We start from the raw sequence: 22,279 nt of genomic DNA, 5'->3' as shown, positions 1-22,279 counted from the left end.
TGAAAACTGAAAAGTACAAGGAACAACTGTTATTCTGATATTCCTCACATTTGAATATATATCATTTTGACCCCCATTGTGATACTGTCAATGTTAATATTCTTAAACTAAGACCTAAGTCAAGATCTCTGATGCATGAGGTAATGGAAAAGCAGAAAGCAATTATATGATATCAGCTGCTGGTATGGTGTTTTTTCTATCCATATCTTCATTCCTCATATCTTATTTCTTTGTTTGCCTTACACTACTCTACTGAGCCTATCAAGGCTTCCATCAATCAGCATTTTCTAGTCATGGCAGAATGTAATGCCTTTGCTTCCACCCTTTGCCCTGGCATCACTGTTGATAAGAACACAGATGGACCAATCTTCACTGCATGTTGGACAGTGGAAACTTCAGTTTCATGGAAAATAAGAAATGCTTTCCCCAGAGACCAGTACTCATCATGTTTCTCTTGTCAGACACAAATAGCTTAGTAAAAGTAAATCATTGGTCCTTTGCTAATTTTGACTTGATTTTACATGGGCAGCAATGGTAGAGCTTTAACTTATGGGTAATTACTCTGTCAGCTCTGTGATATTGTAACTACAGTCTGCAGGCAACAAAATTTCACAAAGGGAAAAGAAAAGTGATTGTTTTGGTATGAGAGAAGTGACTTAGTTTTGGATAATCTATTCTCAGAAAAAGGTGACACACTTTAGCCAAAAGCATTGTCGAATCCAATATAAGGAAGGCAGGTGGGTTGTACAGAATATTGCATCATGAAGTATTTTATTCAGGACTTGATTATGTCATGCAACTAATAAAACAACCTTTTTTTTTTTTTAAAGGAAAAAGAGTAGGAGTGCATTTTTTCCTTTACATATGGGATTTTCCTTGAACCATGATACCTATCCAAGTTATAAAATGAAGAATATCAACTTATGATTGCTGTCGCATTAAATTTTTTATATTTCATTCCATTATGGAGTAGAAAAGGGAAGTTTTTTGGCACTATAAATAGTAAAATTTCACTAGTTAAATGTGATTCATATAGTCCACCTTCGTAACAACTTTCCTCATCTTAAAAGATTTTGAGATGCTGTACTTCTAAGTGTGACATTTGCATATGCTGTTAAAATACTTAGATGAAATTTTGATATATTATTAATGTCTTCCTTGGTGGTATCTCATAATGAAATATTGGAAGCATGCAAAATCAGAAGAAATTCTTCCTAAAATCCAATCTAAACTTCCTCTGAGTCAACTTGAGGCCATTTGCTGTCATTCTGTCACTTGTTTCTAGAATTTCACACACACACAGACAAGCATTCTTTCAAGACATCGAATTTACCAAGTCTCTGACAGATTGAAATTGCTGCTGTCTGTGGTCAATGCTGCCCACTTGCTGCCTCCTGACACCCACAGGACTCCACTGGTGTTGATGCTGCTGTCTTGGGTCCCTGTTCCAATGCAGAGAGGAAAAAGAACCGGACTCTCAAGCATCAGTGAGTGGTGGCCCTGCCCTGGATCTGCTCTGGCTTTGCACTACCAACAGGAGCTGCAAATTTCACTCTGAAATGGTTTTCCCTTGCTAAATGCAGCTTCTAGAGTTGCTAGAGTTGCATGTAAAGCCAAAAGGCAAGAGAGAGGCAAGAGAGGCAAGAAGACTCTGACTGCCTTCCCCTACTCTTTAAAAGGACCCCTGGAAACCCCACAGCCATGCAGTTCCATTTCTGGCCACACAGTTGGGTGCTAAAGAGACAGTGACAATTTAATACCAGAGAGATATGGAATATAATAAAATTTTGGTTTTCCGGGACACCCCAAAATGAAGTGTCCTATTTGTAACCACACTTCTTGCACTAGTGCAGTTATGCCACCATTATATAACAAGACAATGGAGCGGTTGTCTCAAAAAATTATCACGTTTGGTCCTACCTCCACAAGGCCAGAACTGAAACTTGCTCCTTTTTGCAGCTTATGTATATGTACCCATGTTGTTTTATGCAAGTTTCACCACAAAATGAATATTTAAGGCATATGCTGCAAATGTAATTAAACCTCTCCTTACAGACCTGTATTTAATCTATTTTTTTTTAGTACTGTGGTTTTATTCCTTTTAAGGGTTCACCTTCCCAGGGGACCATGTTCCAGCACTTGAGAACATTTTCCATGAAGAAATTCTTCCTAATATCCAATCTAAATCTCCTCTGAAGCAATCTGAGGTTGTTTCTTCTACTTTTGTCATTTGTTTCCTAGGAGAAGATACCAAACCCTGCCTGAGTTCACCCTCAAATCAGGTAGCTGTTGAGACCGATAAGATCTACCCAGATCCTTCTTTTCCCACTTCCCTCAGCTGCTCCACATCACACTTATTTTCCCAACCCTTCACCAGCTATCTTACCCTTCTCTGGATATGCTTCAGCACCAAGATGTCTTTCTTGCCATGAGGGGCCCAGAAGTGATCACTGAATTCACCTGCACCAAGTCCAGAGGGATGATCCCTTCTCCAATCCTGCTTGCCATACTATGCCTGATGCCATTTGCCTTCTTGGACATGTGGTCACAGAGGGAGATCAGGTTGGTCAAGAAGGACCTGTCTTTCACAAATCACTTCTGGCTGGGTCTGATTGCCTGGTTTGTCCTGTATATTCCATGCGACGGCACACAATGAGATCTCTGCATAACCTTTCCCTGCACTGAAGTCAAATTATCACAGAATCATTAAAGGACAAACATATCTATATAAACGTGTTTTAAAAAAATTGTAATTAAAGACATGATTTCTGGAAAGAATTATTCATAAAAAAACCCATCACGAATGTGACTAAGCCCATTAATTTGGATGCCATTACTCAAATTCAAAGCAATGTAACCTGGAGGAGAGTTGGCCCCATATGACTTCTATATAGATAGTTATCTGTTAAATTAATTGATGTTAAATGAATATGTGAATTAAATAAGCATAAGTATAAAATCTTACAACTTTGGACTTTTCCAGCTCTGTTTGGCATGAATACAAAAACCTTTTTAGAAGTTTCAACTCTGGCTAATGACTTTAATCCCTTAAAGAGTTTTCAAGAGCTGAGGCACCATTCACCTTTTGTACTTTGTAATTTGACACTTTGGAAAAATAAGTTTAATCTGTATTAATTTGAAAAAAGCAGCTGGACCATTTACTTTGATTCCCTTAAAATAATCTAATTTCACAGACTTTATGATTCACTTAAATTAAGGCTGAGAAAATACAGTACTATCAGAATCATATGTATGCATGTATGATTCAAAGTAAAGGACAAAATCTGTAACAAGTAAAAATAAAAATCAAAAATTGATTTTGGATTTGAAATTTAATCCTAAAACTCTATAATAGTTTGAGGGTGTTTTGTTGCCCTTCCTGTTTCCTGCTATGAAGATATCTTATCTGTTGGCTTACTAGTGATTGAGATATTAACTGAACAATAAAAAGAAGCATTGGGAAAGTCAGGATGATCTGGTATCTGATCCCTTTGATTTTAAATGGGATTTTGTCCTGAAATTCTCTGTAGACCTTACGGCCAAGTTGCCACATGTATGCAAGCTCAGAACCACACATATCAAAAGGAAAACTATTAGACTATTTTCTCAACCAGAACAAATGGCTATTCAGCACTTTATGGAGCTTAGCTAATAGTGATAGGAACATAATCCAGAGCTGGAACCATTTTAAACAAAAATATTTATACAAAACTATTTCAATGAGACATTCTGGTATTGCTACATATGTTTTCACATGGTCCAATAAGTTTCCTTGCTTCTTGCCACCAGTTTCAGCCCTCTTGTATTTTAAAGACTGTGCTTTGTATGATGTACTTTTGAGGCATAACAATTCACATTCTCTCCTTCCATCCCACTGTACATGCAGCAAAAATTTAAAACAATCACATTGCTGATCCTATAAGAATGAGAAGAAATTCTTCTTTTTTCTTTTTCTTTTTCTTTTTCTTTTTCTTTTTCTTTTTCTTTTTCTTTTTCTTTTTCTTTTTCTTTTTCTTTTTCTTTTTCTTTTTCTTTTTTTTCCTTTTTTCATTTTTTTCTTTCTTTGTCTTTTTCTCTTTCTTTCTTTCTTTCTTTCTTTCTTTATTTATTTATTTCCTTTATTCTTTCCTTTCTTTCTTCACAATTTTTCCTTTACACAGCAACTTCTTTGAAATGCACACCAAAAATTAGAGAGCTATAACCTACTGCCAAGACATAGTTTTCACCTATTTCCTGGGATGATGCAAGACCTGGAGCTTTCTAGATAGTGGAAATATTACTATTCATCATAGTAAGGGAGAAAAAAAACATTAACTTGTCTGTCTTATTTTGTATTCTGTCAAAGGCTCAATGCCCATACAAGAATTTTCTGCTGTTTTATATTCATATTTTTTTAAAATAACACAATGAGGGAAAGCTGTTTAAAATACAAGTCTTTAAAAGTCTATCTGCCAACAAAGTGACATTCTTTTAGTCTTTCTCTTGAACACACAAGGCTATTTATTTTCTGTGGTTTTTAGGGGGGGTTTTGTGGCTCTGTGTATATGCGTTTGTGTGTGTGTGTGTGTGTGTGTGTGTGTGTGTGTGTGTGTGAAGAACTGATTGACATGTATGTCTGCTTCCATCTTACACTGGTTAATTTCTACTGATTATTTAATTTTTGCATACAAGAACTGCAGTTAAGACTAATATCAAGCCATAGTATTCTAAGCACTGACCTTTTTCAGTTATGATCTCATCATGTCAAACAACATTGATAAAATCTTACCATAATGGTCTCTACTGGAAGATGAAAATTAAAAGGAATACTAACTTTACAGACAGACTTCCTATAGTATTTTCCTTGCCAATGAAATCTTTGACCAATCAACAAACACTAATTTTGGATTTAGGGGTTTAATACTTTACTTACTTCTATCAGGAAAAAAAAAGAGATCCTTTTCAAAGAAAAATCTATAGCATATTATTCTTTCTGGTTACAATCATGGTCAAGGAAGAGAATATTCCCAGTTTAATGTGAGAAAGAGAAAAGGGGGGATGCATATTTAAAACCTCAGAATGATTTCAGTTTTTTAAATTAAAAATTAGGTATTTCTGGTAGCGACTATATTATTAATCTCACTGACATATTTCAAGTTTGTCATGGATAATATCACAGTATAACGTAGCTGATGAAAATAGACCACTTAAAGCTCTTCCATTTTAACAAGTTAAATTGGCTAAGATCATGACTTGTTGTTTGGTTTGTTAAAACTTCAATAGAGTCAGCAGAAGCAGTCAGCATTTACCAAGTTAAAAGCCATATTTCTATGTGCCTCTGTTCTCTAGAGGGATAACTCTGCCTACACAAAGTTTTGACCTCTGGTAATGAGAAAGGGAAAAAAACTAAACCAACAAACTGTTCCTCATGATTCTCTTTCATGCAGCTTCTGAGAAGAAGTACACCTCTGCTACAACTGTCTAGGAATATCTTGGTTTTAAGTGTGAGGGTATCACAAATTGAATAATCCCTGAACTGTATGAAATATTATCTTGAACTTCATGTTTCAGGAAATGAATTTGAAATTATCTGTACTTTGACCTGTAAAAGGTGACTTTTTCAGTAAATCTGATGAAAAATATTCCTGCATAGTTACACTGTAGCTTCTTTACTTAATTGAAAAATCATTTCAGTTGAATTTGAAATTATGGAGGCACTTCTGCGAACAACCTGAGAATTTATTTTCTTCTGAAAGTCAGATACATGAAAAAAGTAACACCCTGTTTTCTTGTTTAAATAGTAATTACACTTGCATATTTTTATAGGGAAGAAAAGGTACTTTCATCTCTAAATCAACTCAGAATTAGTTCACAAACATATCCTGAAAAGGATGACCTCAAGAATAAGCCACTGATTTGTTCTGTACGTCCTGTGTTATAGATGGACACATAGGCTAGCCACAGAAAGTAAATTTCTTTAAATAAGAAATAAATTGGAGATTATTCATGTTTTGCTTTTCTTGTTCTGGTAAACAGCCAGGTGGAAATTTCCTCAGGTTATCTTCTTCATTACACTCTGTATATGTACATTATACCATGCTTGCTACTTACATTTTAAGCCCATAATTTCAAAAAAGTGCAAATTTTTAAAAGTGGAAATTTATATAAATATTCCATATTAATTTTTATTTTATATAAAAAACACTAATGTTTAAATTCTAATATAGTCATTTAAAATTACAGTTTTATCATCAACAGGTAATAGAAATCTGCATACTAAAATATCTTTACAACTTTCTTAATCTGGAAAAAGCTAAACGTCAAACAGATTTACGAAACTGTCAAATGTTACCAACTGTCTGAACAAAATTGTTAACAGAAGATTATTTTGTGTATTCTTACTGTAGGGCAAAATAAATGGATGCAGTCTTTGCTATTGATTTTAGTGGAAGAAAACCAAGAGCACTAATAAACAGACTTATTGCCTTAGTGAAAATAGTGTCAGTTTGATATTGTTTTTGTCTATAGCTGCCACTCCCACGTTTATTTCTAAATGCTACTCTTCATCCTTTTAAAATTCCAATGTAGGGTTCTGGCTAACAAAATACATTTCCTTGTTGACTAAGAAATTTGTAAATTTCCTATATTTTACCTTATAAGATAATTCTAATTGTGATGGATCATGACTTCAGAGTGCCTTATTAACTCAACTCTGTGTGTGTGTGTGTGTGTGTGTGTGTTTTACAGTGGTCTGCACCAGAAGCTGCAGTGGGGCTGTTGACTTGAGGATTGCATATGCCAGTGCCCGGAACTGGGGAGACTGAAATCCAAATGCACTAGCTGGGCAGGCTATGGGTCTGAACCAGGCTGTTTGAATATACACATACTCAAATGTGTATATTGTCACTTATGGTCCACCATGTAGCACAGAAGGAGGAGCTGGTTGGGACTGTTGCTCTCTATGCTTCTGTGAGTGCTAGCATGCATCTGTCTGTGATCTATGCAGCCAGCTGTGTATATGTACATACATGGAGCTTAAAGCGCACTTTGTGCTCCATGAAGCATGTGGCTTCTGGGAACCCATCTTCAGCCTGTTTGGCCTTTAATAAATGGAATGGCATCTCTCGGAATCTCTGCTGGTCAAGATGACCCCGAGAACGTTAAAAGTCTCTTTTTTCCCAGCCCGGCAGTCAAAGAAGGAGTCAGGATTCTCCGGCTGTGGTTTTCAAGGTTGTTTATTTTCTCTTATCCAAAACATACTTTCTCTGGCCTGCTGAGGTCTATTCAGTGGGTCAGTCTAAGGCACACTGCCCGCCCTTGGGCTGGTGTCAACATTTCATACTAAAAACTACGTATACTTTATTTACAACTATTTTCCAATACCTACCACCTATGTTAGACAGTCTGTCTCTACTCTAAACCTATCCAAAAATACCAACATCACAAAGAACATGGAGGCTAGGAAGGAGAAAGAAGGACAGGACATGCCCAAATTCCTCCATCTTGGGACCTCGAACCTTCATTCTAAAAGCCTTAAATTTCTACCTTTTCACCCTGTGACAACTAACTATTATTCCACCTAAACTCTCCTGACTTGTAATTCTTGTAATTCAAAGCTGGTAATTTGCTCCATGGGTCAAAATCAAAGTCACAGCTGCCTTTGGCTTCATGCCAGGGTCTCGGAGCCCCCTGTCAGGGCCTCGAGCCATCCAGGACAATCAGAGGGATGTCCTGGATTCCAACAGGCATCATCCTGACTTGTAGAAACTCATTTTTTAATATCCAGTCTGATTAGAAATTAAGTACTGAAATTTTTTAACTGAAAGATTTTATAGTTTATAATGTTTAAGATGATGTGTCTATATTAAGTTTTCTAAAATAAATCTTATTTTATGGAGTACTGAAAGAGAAATACAGAATCCAGAACCTTTTCTTCATTCTCCCTTCCCATACAGAGTTCAGTCTTGATAGCTGTTTCCTTATGGCTGTTCAAATGGCATTTGATTGCCATTTCATTTTCTGTTTCATCCTCATGTATTTTATCCTGTGGATACACAAATATGAATTTATCTAGGCATATGTAGAGAGACTTACATTTATAATTATGGGTCTGTAAAATATGTTAACAGCTAGATAAATCTGTCTGGTAGAGATAAGGTGTAGATCCAACAAAGAAGAACCTATAATTCCATGAATTCTAATAAAATGAAGCCATAAATTAAGCAGCAGAAAAGAAAATAAGCCAAAAGGAAATTGGCATAAAAAAGTGTGTAATTTTGCCTCTGCTCATAAACTTGGTTTCTAGCTAAATCTTGCCTTGCCTGTAATACTATTCTTGAAATTCAGTTGTTCAATTGCAAGTTTTCAAACTTTTGCACAATGCACTCCTCCATTGGTATTTCCCTCTTTAATCCCTTGACCTCACATGACAATTTATTTTTAACACATTATGATTTCTGTCTTTTTGCCATGTGAGAAGTTTGACTTGCTTGAACTTTCCAGGCAGGTTGTTGGATGCTTCTTTAAGTCTTTGATTCAAGTGACCTTACAGGCCCTGTATTTTAGTGCTGCTTAAAAGAACACATTTTTTCCTCTTTGAAGTTGTTCTTCTATGTGTCATTCATTCTGTTTGTGTTTGCATCATCTGCCTTTTAAGTAATGCAGTAAGTCTTTATTATTTACATCCTACATTTCCTGCTACATTCCCTTCAGTAAGCAAACCACATTCTTTAGCTCCTTCAGAAATAATATCACAATATAGAGAGCTCAGAACATTAGTTCCCTTAAACTCAAAATTTCCTTTTTCTTTCAAATGTTTCTTGCATTTCTTCAGTTTATTTTGAAAACTGTATTGTGCCAATAGATATGGCAGCATACATTTCAGTCACATCACAAGTGTCAATACATTTTTACATAACGCAGGTAGATCAGTTCTCTCTCAGCTGTCCTCCTGTGTGATTCTAGATTGATATCACTGATGCTTACAAAGGCCTGACTAGCGTACATCGGTATGATGAAAAATTCAGTTGTTGAAGACAGTAAAGAAAAATTAATGTGGTGATAAGTTATTCTGAGGATGTCTTAAACATTGGTTATAACCAATGTTACAAAAATGAGAACAAGAAATCCTACAATATTTTTACTGAAGAAAGGGGTAGCTGCCATTTCTTATTTTCACAGCCTTTCACATAATGAGGAAGTCTTTTAATCATAGAATGCAAGGATGGTTTGGGTCAGAAGGGGCCTTGATAGATCATTGAGTACAACCCCTCTGCCATGGACAGAGACATCTGTAATCTTTCCAGAAACCAGTTTGCTCAAAGCTCTGTCCAAACTGACCTAGAACAAACTCCCCTTCATCTCTCCCTCTCCCCTCTTCTCCTCTCCCTCCTCTCCTGTCCCCTCTACTCATTCAGTCCATATAGAAACTACGTCATGACCAAAATTTTGCATTTCACCAGCACTTCAATGAAAAGAAAGTACTTCATGAATTGAATAAAACCGTGTAAGAAAATCCAAAAGATAATCTAGAATTTCAGTACGTTTTAATGATCCCTCATACGGTGACTTGCAAAGGTGCTCTAATTTCCTTATATTCCGCCCCCCCCCCCCCCATTTATTACATTTATTGCTCACCTAACTCTGATGGTCCCATGGCAATAATGTACAGATGGCTGCTGTTAACAGAAGCTGCAGATTATGGGTGCTGAGATTAGTGTCTCTAACAGAAAAGAAAATCAGAAGATATCAATTCCCTCCTTCTTAAGACTACTGATTAGTAGAAGAACAACTTTTTACCACAATAAAAATTTTGGAAAGCTGCTTCAATTAACATTATCTTTGTTTACAACACTGCAAACATAGAACATAAATGCAATTTTAAATTATTGGAAGCTTGCATCTCTTGTCATAGCTAATTGGTTTTAAGTAAGTAACATTTTGTCACTTCAACCCTTTATTTCTCTGTTGACTTTTTCTGTCTTCTATTTCTGTCTCTCCCTGCCTCTCTTTCTGGCTGTCTCTTCAGCTGTGACCTTCCTCCTTACTCTTGCCCCCCCTCCTCCTTTCTGTTTTGCTTGCTTTTCCTTTCTCCCTTTTTTCCCCTTTTCTCTCTTTTCCTATCTTGTTCTCTATTTTAAAATCTATTGATTGATCAGGTGTACTCTCTAATTTACAAAAAATGAACTCTCATTACTGGGTGAAATTTACATAATTCATAATCTAAATTAAGTGTTTCAAGTTAATATATGTGATCCCAATAATTTGTGGGAATATATTGTGACCATATAATACTCAATACATGAAGTTATGATCATTGGATTTGGCACGATGTAATGGTAATTGCAAGACTTGCTGCTGATAACAATACAGTCTAAATAATCAGTAATGTTGAAGGATAGTGGATGTGTTAATAGTACTGTCTAAGGAACATAAATGAGTCCATGGGACCTGATGAGATCCATCTGCAGGTCCTGAGGGAACTGATAAAGAACAGGCTAGATTGCCACATGCAGAAAGTTGTGGTCAGCATCTCACTGGCCATGTGGAAACCAGTGATGAGTAACGTCCCGGTGGGGTCAGTGTGGGGGCAGATACTGCTCACCATCTTTGCTGCTGACAGAGAACAGGATAGAATGCACACTCAACGAGTTTGCCAGCAACACCAAGCTGTGTGGTGCAATCATGGTGGAGGGAGGGGACGCCATCCAGAGGGACTTGAATAGGATTCAGAGTTGGGTCTGTGCAAAACTCATGAATTTCAACTAAGTGAAGCACAAGGTCCCACACCTAGGATGTGGCAATCCCAGGCAAATATAAAGTAGAGCAGAGAAGTGATTTAGAGTAGCCCTTTGGAGGAGGACTTGGAGGTGATGTCTGACATAAACCTTAACATGAACAGCCACATGCACTCCTAGCCCAGAAAGCCAGCTGCGTCCTGGCCTGCATCAAAAGAGGTGTGACCAGCACGATAAGGGAGGTGATTTTCCCCCTCTACTCTGCCTTTGTGAGACCACCACCTGGGAATACTGCATGCAGGTTAGGGGTGCCTAGCATAACAAAGACATCTCCCTGTTGGAACAAGTCCAGGGGAGGACCATAAGTTAAATAAAGTACCTTCTCTATGAACACAGGCTGAGAAAATTAGGGTTATTCATCCTAGAAAAGAGAAGGTGGTGTGTCATAGTTTTCCAGCATCTGAAGGGAGACCATTCATCAGGAGCTGTAGTCACAGGGCAAGGAGGAATAGATTCAAATGGAAGGACTGTAGGTAAAGATTAGATGAGAAGAAGTATTTTTTTGCTGTGACGGTGCTGAAGCACTAGAATGCGTTGGCCAGAGAAGCTGTGGATATCCCAACCCTGGTAGTGTTCAAGTCCAGGTTTGGGGGCAAGGGAGCTCTGAGATATCTGGATTAATGAACGGTGTCCCTTCCCATGGCAGGGGGACTGAAACTAGATGATCTTTAGGGTTCCTTCCAAACCAAGCCATTCTATGATTCTAGGATTTGAAATATTGGTCTCTGTATTGGTATGAGAGGTATGTATTCACAACCATCTATAAGCTGGACTTTGGAGTACTAATAATGACCTTTTCAGCCCAATGTTTGTCCCATTCTTCATTCCTCTTCATGCCTCTTGTAGTTCACACACTGGTACCTCACTGCTTATGTTTCATTACAGGAGTGCTAATAGAGACTGAGTTAGAAGATGTGGTAAAGGCAAGTAATATTCACCTGTGTTTTCTTGTCCACAAAGCCAGTTATTTAATCATCAAAAGAAATCATCTTGATCATACCTGACTTTTATTATTTATCTTATTGAAAGTAAGCCAATAAAAATTTTAAGTTTTACATAATTAACTTTTTCTTTAAACACCTATTCCATTTTTTTGGAAGTCCTATTCTGCAGGATGACATTTAATGTCTTTATAGTGTTCTACATGAATCTTCATGAATATTAATATTAGGTATTATTCATATTAAAACAAAAACATTTTAAAGAAGACTAATTCATGCTAAAGAATAAGGGCGCAGGTTGAGATATTTTCATAATTTCTATTTACCTTCCAACAATCAGTTTTGGGCTGGATATGATTACCATGCATACTGATGGTGGTAACTTTGTAAACAATCTGTCCCTGTACAACAGAAATTGCATATTATATAACACATATTACTAAGATAGGTAGTTATAACTCTACACGCTACTGCTTTTTTACATGCTAAATGTAGCACTTTAGATCGTGATATTTGGGTTTTATTGTATAAGAACAGAAAATTTACAAGAAAATTGTCTACTAGTTTCTGTTCCAAATAATCTTGTAAAATACAAAATAAAAAACCTAATTTATATTTCATAAAATTTACAGCAAGAATAAAAAAAACACAGTATCATATTTCTGATTAATAAACTTTCTACTGTGTAACATATTGAAACAAATTTTTCTGTGTCAGCACATAAACTGTACAAAAAAAGTAATGAAATCAATATTTGCAAAGAAAGTTTTTTAACAATTTCACAGTAATTCTTTAATATAAACTCTACTTTATGAAGCATGCTTTAAGGGTTTTGGTACATAAAGTATTGTATTAGAAATAACCGTCTTAAAGAAATTTATGGCCTTAACCTCTAGCAATGCTTGCCTAGACTTCCAAAATAAGACACTAATGCATTTGGAGTAGTGGGTTAAACAAAGTTTAGAAAAATATGGCTTGGCTGAGTTACCCAGGAGACCACGGTCCCCCTCTCAAAATAGAATGAGCCTAAGGTTGTGACTGAAAAGTATTTCAAATTATCTACTAATTAACGGCTTGACCCAAAGAGGCATATGAAACCATTTTTCGACCTATGAAAGCATTTTATCAAATAATGAATCTATCTGAGGTGGAAAAAATACTCATGCTGATATTTTGAAATATTTATTATTGTTTCAGGTTACATTTCCACTACAGAAATTCAAAAGTTTTCTATCATCTATTAAAAATTAATCATATTTTTAATACTATCAGGATCTTGGAAAATATGTATGCCTTGTGCCAAAAAAGTCATGCATAAACAAAGTTTTCTATAGTCTCAGCAGCCTAGCATCTGTTACCCCAGAATATCCGACTGTTTCCAATTTTACATAAAATAACAAAACATGTCAGGCAACTACAAAATAAGAAATAAACAGAGTGATTTTTTAATATTCAATTGTTCTAATGATTGCAACCCTAAGACATTTCCATCCACCAGTGCCTATGATGTTTTACATATTTTTGAATGAAGTCCTACACTACAATCAAGCTTGCCCCGTTTACGAATAAAAATGTGTAAAAAGAGGAAGATCATAAACTCTAAGATTTTGGCTGGATTAATAGCATAATAAAGTGCCTAAAAGTAACATTTGTATGTCTACTTCTATAAAATTTGCTTAATGTTTGCATCTGTGACAGAACTGAAATTTGAAGTGTATCTTTTTGTTTCTTCACCTCTGCACTGCCAGTTGAGAATAGCTTTTTTTAAAATTGATTTTTAACTTTTATTGATTTTTTAACTGCAGTGTACAAGAACATTCAAGTCAGTTGTGTTCCCAGGCACCCTAGTTTATACTCATTAGTGAGAATGATAATGTAAATAAATATTCTTTGTTTCATAATTGTTAGGAAAAGAAAAATCATCTTTCATGCATTAAACTTTATTTAGAAGAGGTGTGTTGACTCTGAAATGTGACAGAAAAAGGTTTACTCATAGGTGTTGTAAAATAATTTTCATATATGTGATAAAAAGTGTATATTTCATGTACATTAATTGATATATTTTGTACATGACAATTCACAAATTTGGGTTTTTATGTGATGAAAAATGATCTGAAAAGTTGTTTCAGTGTTCACTTCTACTTCATTTAGATAAAGATTTCAAGTCTTGTTGACTCATATAACACAAAATTTGGAATAACTAATGAAGAGAAATATTACATAAAAACATAAAAACACAAATATCTCAGTTTTACATTTCCCTTCCTGAACAAACATTACATTTTGTTAGAAATTTGTTAAAGTAAGGAGAAAGTGGGAGCTGGTCCTTAGTTTACAGTGTGTCCCTGACCTGATTTCTGGTCATGTAACCTAAATATAATAGAAGGAGAGTTTGGTTTTTTCTCTTAGAAATAAAGACAGTGTATGGAAAAGATACTTGGAAGTTATTTATTTCTGAATTTTAGTTAAAATATTCCGACTATACAAATATTTGATCAATTTTCATCAAGTGTGACAATGGGTTGAATTGTTCCACTCTTGCCCTTGCCTTCAACAGTTATTACAAAGTGAGAAAAAAAAAATAAAATGATGTCTCATGCTAGCTACAGAATCACAGAATGGTTTGTGTTGGAGGGGACCTTAAAGATCCTCTAGTTCCAAACCCTATGCTGTGGATAGGGACACCTTCCACTAGACTAAGTTGTCTGAAGCCCCATCTAACGTGGCCCAGTCACTTCAAGTGCCTGGGCTTCCACAACTTTCTCAGGACACAGTTCCAGTCCTTCAGCACTCTCATAATGGAGAATTTCTTCCGTATGTCCAATCTAAACCTACTGTCCTTCAGTTTGAAGCCATTCCCCTGGTGTAGCACTCCATGCCCTGTAACTGCTACATAATAGGATATTAAGAAATTATTCAATCTTGAACCTTATCCCAATAATCATTGCTTTGGCCCACCTCAGCTCTTTAGGCTGGAATCACGTGATGAGGCTTTGTTGCAGATATTTTAAGTGTATCTGTTTTTCTGTTTTAATAATCTCTGTTTTTCTCAGCTGACAGGTAAGGTCTGTCTACTGGTGAACAGTATAAAATGAATATATAGCACAAGTAAGCCACAGAATGATGATCAAAGTTGGAAACAGTTAGACCAGAGAAGAGTGAAATGAGAATACGTGTCAGAAACCACTCTGCAGACACTAAAGTCAGCGGAGAAGGAGAGGTACAAGAGGCTGACATTCCCCTGAAGCCCGTGCTGAGCCATCGTGTCCCTGCAGTCCATGGAGGTCCACAGGGATGCAGATATCCACCTGCAGCCTGTGGAGGAGACTCACGCCAGAGCAGGTGGATGCCTGAGAGGAGGCTGTGACCCCATGGGAGACTCCTGGAGAGAGGGGTCCAATACTCCCAGCATGGAGCAGGTGGATTCACAAAGGAGTCTGTGAACCCAAGAAAGGCCGCATGCTGGAGCAGCTTGTCCTTAGAGGGACTGCACCTTGTGGAAGAGTGACCCAGGCTGCAGCAGTTTTAGGAGGACTATTTTTCCATGGATGGACTCACATTGCAGCAGTCCACTGAGAGCTGCTTCTCATGAAATGGACTCATATTGGAGAAGTTCATGGAAAATCGTCTCCCATGGGAGGGACCCCATGGCTCAGCTGGAGAACAACTCCTCCCCCTGAGAAGCAGGAGAAGCCTCAGGTGATGAACTGGCCATAACCCTCATTCCTTGTCTCCCTGTGCAGACAGAGTAGGAGGTAGAGGTGGGAACAAGGGATGGGTGGTGGGTTTAGGTGTTTTTATAAGGTTTTATTTTACTTCTCATTATTTTGCTCTGAATTTGTTTGCAATAAACTTAATTAATATCTCTAATTTGAACCAGTTTTGCCCATGGTGGTATTAGATGAATGATGTCTCCTGGCCCTTATCTCAACTCACGAACCCTTTGTTAAGTTTTCTCTCCCCTGTCCAGCTGTGGAGGGGATTGAGAGAGCAGGTTTGGGGGGAACAAGCATCTGGCCAGCATCAACCCTCTAGGACTCACTCTTCTTTGTATGATGCTGAAGAGAACACTATGCAATCTCTTCATTTCACATGATTTTCTAGACATCAAATTAGTATCAAGGAGGAAAAAGGAGGTTCTTTAGACAAAAGATTTCTAGAGATATTCCTTACTGTATAATCTTGTCAGGCTGAGAAGTCATGAGGTAAGATATCATTCTCTAGACTTCTAACTCCATGAAAACACCATTTTGATACATAATTACAAAATATTATTTTTCCTCAAACTTATTCCCCTCTGTATAAGAGAGGGGAATAAGTTTGAGGAAAAATAATATTTTGTAATTATGTATCAAAAATAAGAAAGCCAGAGACTAAGAAGAAGAACTTTAAAAAGAATAATTAGTAGGTCAAATTTTATTAAACATCTCTTGATCTCATTTTCTACTTTAGAGTGGAGTTAGAGATGTTAAAGGAAAAAAACCCAACAAATCCTCTGCAAATATAAAAAAGAAGTGAATCATGAAACCTCCTTGTTTTAGATCTTGCTAAGGAATATGTGTTCTATGTCATGGAAGTAAATATAACTTGGAAGGAAAGATTAAAATGTGCTTGAACACATACAGATAAGTTCTAAACAAATCAAATAAATTGAAGCTTTATATTTTCTTTCTTAGTGTAAAACTAAATTTGATTTTAAATTCACAAAATATGCCTTTGCTGCAGGATCAGATTGCTTTCTAGAGTGTTAAACTTTGAATATGTTTTTTTGTTTAATGCTTTATAAAATTGCTTTAAAAATTTCATTCTTTTTCCTCATTTCTTCACTACTATAACTTCTAACTACAGCATCTTCTAATGAAACTTTGAAGAATATACAAACTGATGATTGTCAGATTTCAGTATTAACATGTTTTTGTTCAGGAAACAGGGTTTTTTTCAGGCATTAGGTACTGTCTTTCTCTTAATGCAAAGTAAGAAAAACCATTTTCAGAATAGAAGGGTTTATTTTTCCATTTGTCTCACTTGAGAGATTTCATAAACACTGATGTCCATACAGCCAGCTGCCATTTTCACATCTCTGGCATTCTATTCTTGGTCAAGGGCAACATACAACCAGTCATCTCTCCCACTCCATCACTCTCTCGGAGAAACAAAGCAAAGTGAAGTGTCTATAAAAAAAAATCAGATTTCTGACCTCTGTTTTATTACTCACAGAGGTTTATATATTCAAAGTGGAAAATTAAGTACATGATAATGTCTTGAAATTCATTATAAGCCTTTTAAATTGCCCTAATCTGAAAAAGATCATAAAATAGAATCAGCTTTAATTTTCTTTGTATCAAAGTTTGACATGACCATTGCATCTTAAATTCCACCTGTTCCCAGCTGCACACTGTTGATCTATTAATCAGATTTATTGTTTATTAATTTACATTGTTTATTATTTATTGTTATTAATCAAATTTATTGTCTATGCTCACCCATTAGTTCTGTCAAAAGTTGTTGGGGGGGAAAATATCACTGTTGCTTAAAGCATTATTCAGAAATTTTAAAATAGTGTTTCTTTCAGCTGAAAAAAAGTCATAAAATGTTCTTTCTTCCTTTGGTTGTTCTTTTCTGGAATCCTTTTGACCTGCCACTTGTAAAAACAAAAGTTAAAGCAAAGAGTTAAAAGCAAAAAAAAAGTGTTCACATTTCAGTTGTTACTGATAGAGCTTCCTGTCCAGATTAACAAAATGCCTTGCCTTTTTAAGGTTCTGAGTTTGGTAAATGTGCATATATGCATCACATATAATCATATGCATCACATATATATGCATCACATATAATCATAACAGATCGTGGCCCAGTGAAATTTACAGGCAAGCTGGTGTGAGAGACTGAAGCATTAAAGACTCAAACAGTCAGACAGGATGCTCTGCTGAGGCCAGGTTTGCACCCCACAACCAAAGGGAAGAGGAGAATTTTTTGGGGGGTAGCAGGGGGTGGGGGCGGGGGATGTGGATGAAATTTCTGATCTACATAAGAACAGCCCAGGTGCAGAGGATGCACACCCACTACCAGAGGATGACCACAGCAAACCAATCTTTATTTCCCAAGAAGATGCATTTGAGCCAGATGAAAGGCTGGTAAGAAGAGGATCTTGTAAGATGGGCTAACACTTTTTATCCTGACCAAGTCCTCCCTTAAACATCTGGCCCAGGAGTAAGACTCCAACCCCTGACCCATCCCTAGCCCTGTGGGAGGTATCGAGACACACTAGGCCTGAATTGTTTATTCCTCTGATAAGGCTCATAACGGCTCAATTACACTAGCATGAGAAAAACAGCTGTCATGTATTAAAAGTGTTAATAAATCATCAAAGATCCCCACAGTGTCCCCAGACTCATTTCTGGGTCTGTCCATCAGAGAACTGATCCACAGTGTTGAGACAGTGAAAAACTTCCCCACCAGGGAAGGTACCTGGGCAATCCCAGCTGAACCTGAACACGCACTACCCACAGAACTTGGTGTTTCCCAAGCTTCCCCAACCCCAACAAATTAAGATTGTAACCACGACTTTGACCAAGGAACACCAATATTGCAACAATCAAGCTTTCCCACTGGATCCACAGGAAGTGATATTTTTCCTCTCCTCTATCTACTACTATGCTTTCTTCTTTTTCTTTCTTTTCCTTATATATTTTCTTAAATTATATTTTTTGGTTTCATATTGTTGTATTTCTACAGTTATCCCAGAAATATTTGTTTTTCAGAATTCTGAAAAAATTTTAGACTTTTCACAAGCCATTATGTGCTTGGAAGCAGCTACAGTTCTCACAAAATGTACAACAAATTACTTTTTAATTTATTACAGCAATGTGTGTGTCTGAAACTAATAAAGGAATTAAATCTTATGTGATGATCTAAGAATAAATAAATAAATAAATAAATAAATAAATATGTTTGTTTCAGCCATTAGGTCACTAATGGTTTCTGTCACATTTTATTAGGTTGGTTTTTAAAATTTTTTCTCAAAACTTTGTAAGAACAACAGTTGATGAAGAAGTGAGCAAATATTTTAGTCTCTGTAGTACAAAACATAGTAATTTTTATTAGTTGATTAATCTAAAACTAGTTGTTTTATAAATTTTTAATTTTTAATTTTTTTTTAAATTCATAATTTAAAAAACAAATTAAGTCATGTTACACTGTGATTTCACCATAGTACCTGGGAAATTGAAATAAAAGGTATATCCATTACCAGTACTTAAACAGTTAATATAAAAATTTTAAATCATGACAATTCTAAATAAATCTGTGTTTGAAACCTTGATTAACAGTGTGGTGTAAGTTCACTGACACTTTCTGCATAAGACTTGCACAATTCTTCAAGTTCTGTCTTGTAGCTCCATGTCCTTGGGGCTGTGGTGTGTGACATGACTGCTCCTGGGGTGTGTAAGGAGCACAGCCTCTCTGTGCCACCACACTATCATCTTGCCATCTGAGCGAACACAAATTATAGGTACAAAGGTACCACTGGAAGACAAGAAGCACTTTGAGTCATATCACTTCCCAAATCCGGGAAGTTCAGTGGAAAATCATCCTGAACACAATATTCTTGGGTAAATAAATAACCTGGTCTAGCAGAAGATGTGTCTGCCTACAACACAATGGTTGAAACTTGACTGTCTTTGAGGTCCCTTCCAACCCAAACCATTCTTAATTTCTGTGAAATATGGTGAGGGAAGACATTGCTAGTTAAAAAAATCCAAGAGTGCTACTCTCAGTTGTAAGCCACATTAATTTATGGCATTGTATCTTTTTTTTAAAAATAAAAGATTAGTTTCAAAAAGAATGCTCTTTTTCTACAGTCGAACATACACATAAGTTGCTCTTTTGCCTAATTTGATATGGTTTGTAAATATTTGCTTTTCTTTGGTTTAGAGCTTTAGTAGGGACTACTGTTGTTGGAAAATTTTACACAGAGTTATAGTGTACATATTTGCATTCAGTAACATTTTGAAGAAAAGTAAGAAAAATATTTTTCCAGCTGTTTAAAAAGCTTTGCCAAGAATTAGTGGATTTTGCTGCACTACCTAATCTCTATGGAAAGTAACCAAAAACATCATGAAGCATCTAGGTATAAAATATAAAAGGACTTAATAACATGCTTCACTTGCTCAGAGCAAACTGTGAAGCCTGTACATCTTTGAAACTCAGTCTTTCCAGCATGGTGGAGTCAATAACTGATGCAAAATGTATCATTCTAGTATATTTTGCAGTGCTATAATATTTTCTAATTTTGCTCCAGTAACTGCTATTAGTTACCAAAAAAAAAAAAAAATTGAATGCCATTTTGTGTCAAATATCAAAACTTGGAGATCTAATAGTGAATTTATTTCTCCTCAACAAAAACCTCTACCCTTTAAATAAATAGACAATATTGGAAAAAAATGTTGGTGGTATTTATTTCCTTTTTCTTTTCCCTTTTTCCCCTAACAAGGATAGCCCAGTGGAAAAAAAAAATGCAGTACAAGATTTGTTGTGCTCTAGTAAAGTGGAATTTCTAGAATAATCACAGAATCATAGAATCATTATGAGTGGATGGGACTTCTGGAAATTACCTAGTCCAACACTCCTGCTAAAGCAGATTCACTTTAAGTATGTTACACAGAATTTCCCCAGAGAAGGAACCTCCAAAGCCTGTTTCACAGCTATTTCACATTCAAAGTAAGGAAGTCTTTGCTGATATAGAGATCAAACTCCTCATGTTACAGCTTGTGTCCCTTGTCCCTATTGTCCTCTTGCTGGGCACCTCTGAAAATAATCTGGCACCATCTTCTTGACATCCACCCTTAAGATATTTTTATGCATTGATAAGATTTCTCTCAGTTTCCTCTTCTCCAGACTAAACAAGTTCAGCTCCATCTGCCTTTCCTCAAAAGAGAGATGCTATAATCATAATTAGAGACTTACACAGACCCCCTCTGGTGGTTCCTTGACTTTCTTGAACTGAGCAGCCCAGAACTGGAAACAATACTCCAGATACTGCCTCACCCATGGAGCAGAGGGGCAGGATCACCTCTCTCTGCCTGATGGAAATGCTTTTCCTAATGCATCCCTAACACATCCTTGGCCTTCTTGACCACCAGGGCACCCATGGACAGCTTGTTGTCAACCAGGATCCCAGGTTCTTCTCTGCAGAGCTGCTTTCCAGCAGATCAGCTCCCAGCCTATGCTGCTGCCTAGGGTTGTTCCTGCCCAGGTACTCACCTTGTATTTGAACTTTATGGGTTCAACTCTCCAGCCTGTTCAGGTCTCACTGAATGACAGCACTGCTTTGTGGTGGACCAGATGCTTTGTCAAGTTTTGTACTATCAGCAAACTCGCTGGAGGTACCCTCTGTCTCTGCATCCAAGTCATTGATGAACAAGCAGAACAAGTTTGGGTCCAGTAGTGACCCTTGGGGAACAGTGACAGGCCTCTAACAATACTCAGTACCACTTATCACAGCCTTCCAGGGTCTGCCATTTGACTGTTCTCAGTGCCCTTCACTATTATTCAGTTAATCTGCCCTTCTGGGGCTCTCTGAGGATTTTAGGGGAGATGGCATCAAAACCCTCAATGAAGTCAAGGTAGATGATGTTCAATTCCCTCCCCTCATCTATGCAGCCAGTCATCTTATCACAGAAGGCCTCTGGCAACTCTGTTCTATTGAAAATTATTGTCTTTTTAAGCATGTGCTGACTCTGAAGTTGTCATTTCTGAGAGGTGTTTTGTTTGTTCTTACTATGGAGACACATGTCAACTAGGAACTCAACTGACAGCAAGAATATTATTATTAGAGAAGTACCATAACCAAAGCGCCTGCTATGTCTTTTCTCAAACCAAAAAAAACCAAAAGCACATCCATTCTCCACCCAGCCTGTACTTGTGCTTGGCGTTGCCCCAACCCAGGTACAGGACTTTGCACTTGACCTTATTGAATTTTATGAAGTTCATATGAGGCCCATCTCTCAAGTGTCTAGGTCCCTCTGGATGGGACCCTCCCTTCAGCGTGAGTGCACCACTCAGCTTGGTGTCATCTGTGAACTTGCTGAGGGTGCCCTCAATCCCACTGTCCATGTCACTGACAAAGATGTGGAACAGTGCCAGTCCAAATATGACCCCTCGTTTCTGGTCTCCACTTGTACATTGAGCCATTGACGAAAGCTCATTGAGTATGACCATCCAGACAAATTTTTATCCACTGAGTTATCTATTCATCAAATCCATGTAATTATTTAAAAAAAAATTTCTCAAGAAGATGTGAAAAACAGTTTGTGTAATGTATGTATTTACTCACTAGATGTTAAAATATTGCCTAATTGTAGCAATAAACTACTTTAAATATCAGTTCTAATTTGTACATAAACCCCCCTGAGATACTGGTTTAGTCCATGGAAGCTCTTAAGGCAAAAAAATACATTGCTTATGGGAAATAACTGTTCTGAATAATATCCATAGCTGAAAATACATCTTCATAAGCATTATGAAACATACTTTGAATACAGATTTTAAACATTTACTTACAGAAAA

The sequence above is a fragment of the Motacilla alba genome, chromosome Z (genome assembly GCF_015832195.1).
Source record: "Motacilla alba alba isolate MOTALB_02 chromosome Z, Motacilla_alba_V1.0_pri, whole genome shotgun sequence".
NCBI lineage: Eukaryota > Metazoa > Chordata > Aves > Passeriformes > Motacillidae > Motacilla > Motacilla alba.
The sequence above is the reverse complement of the archived record's forward strand: the minus strand, read 5'-3'. Positions refer to the sequence as shown.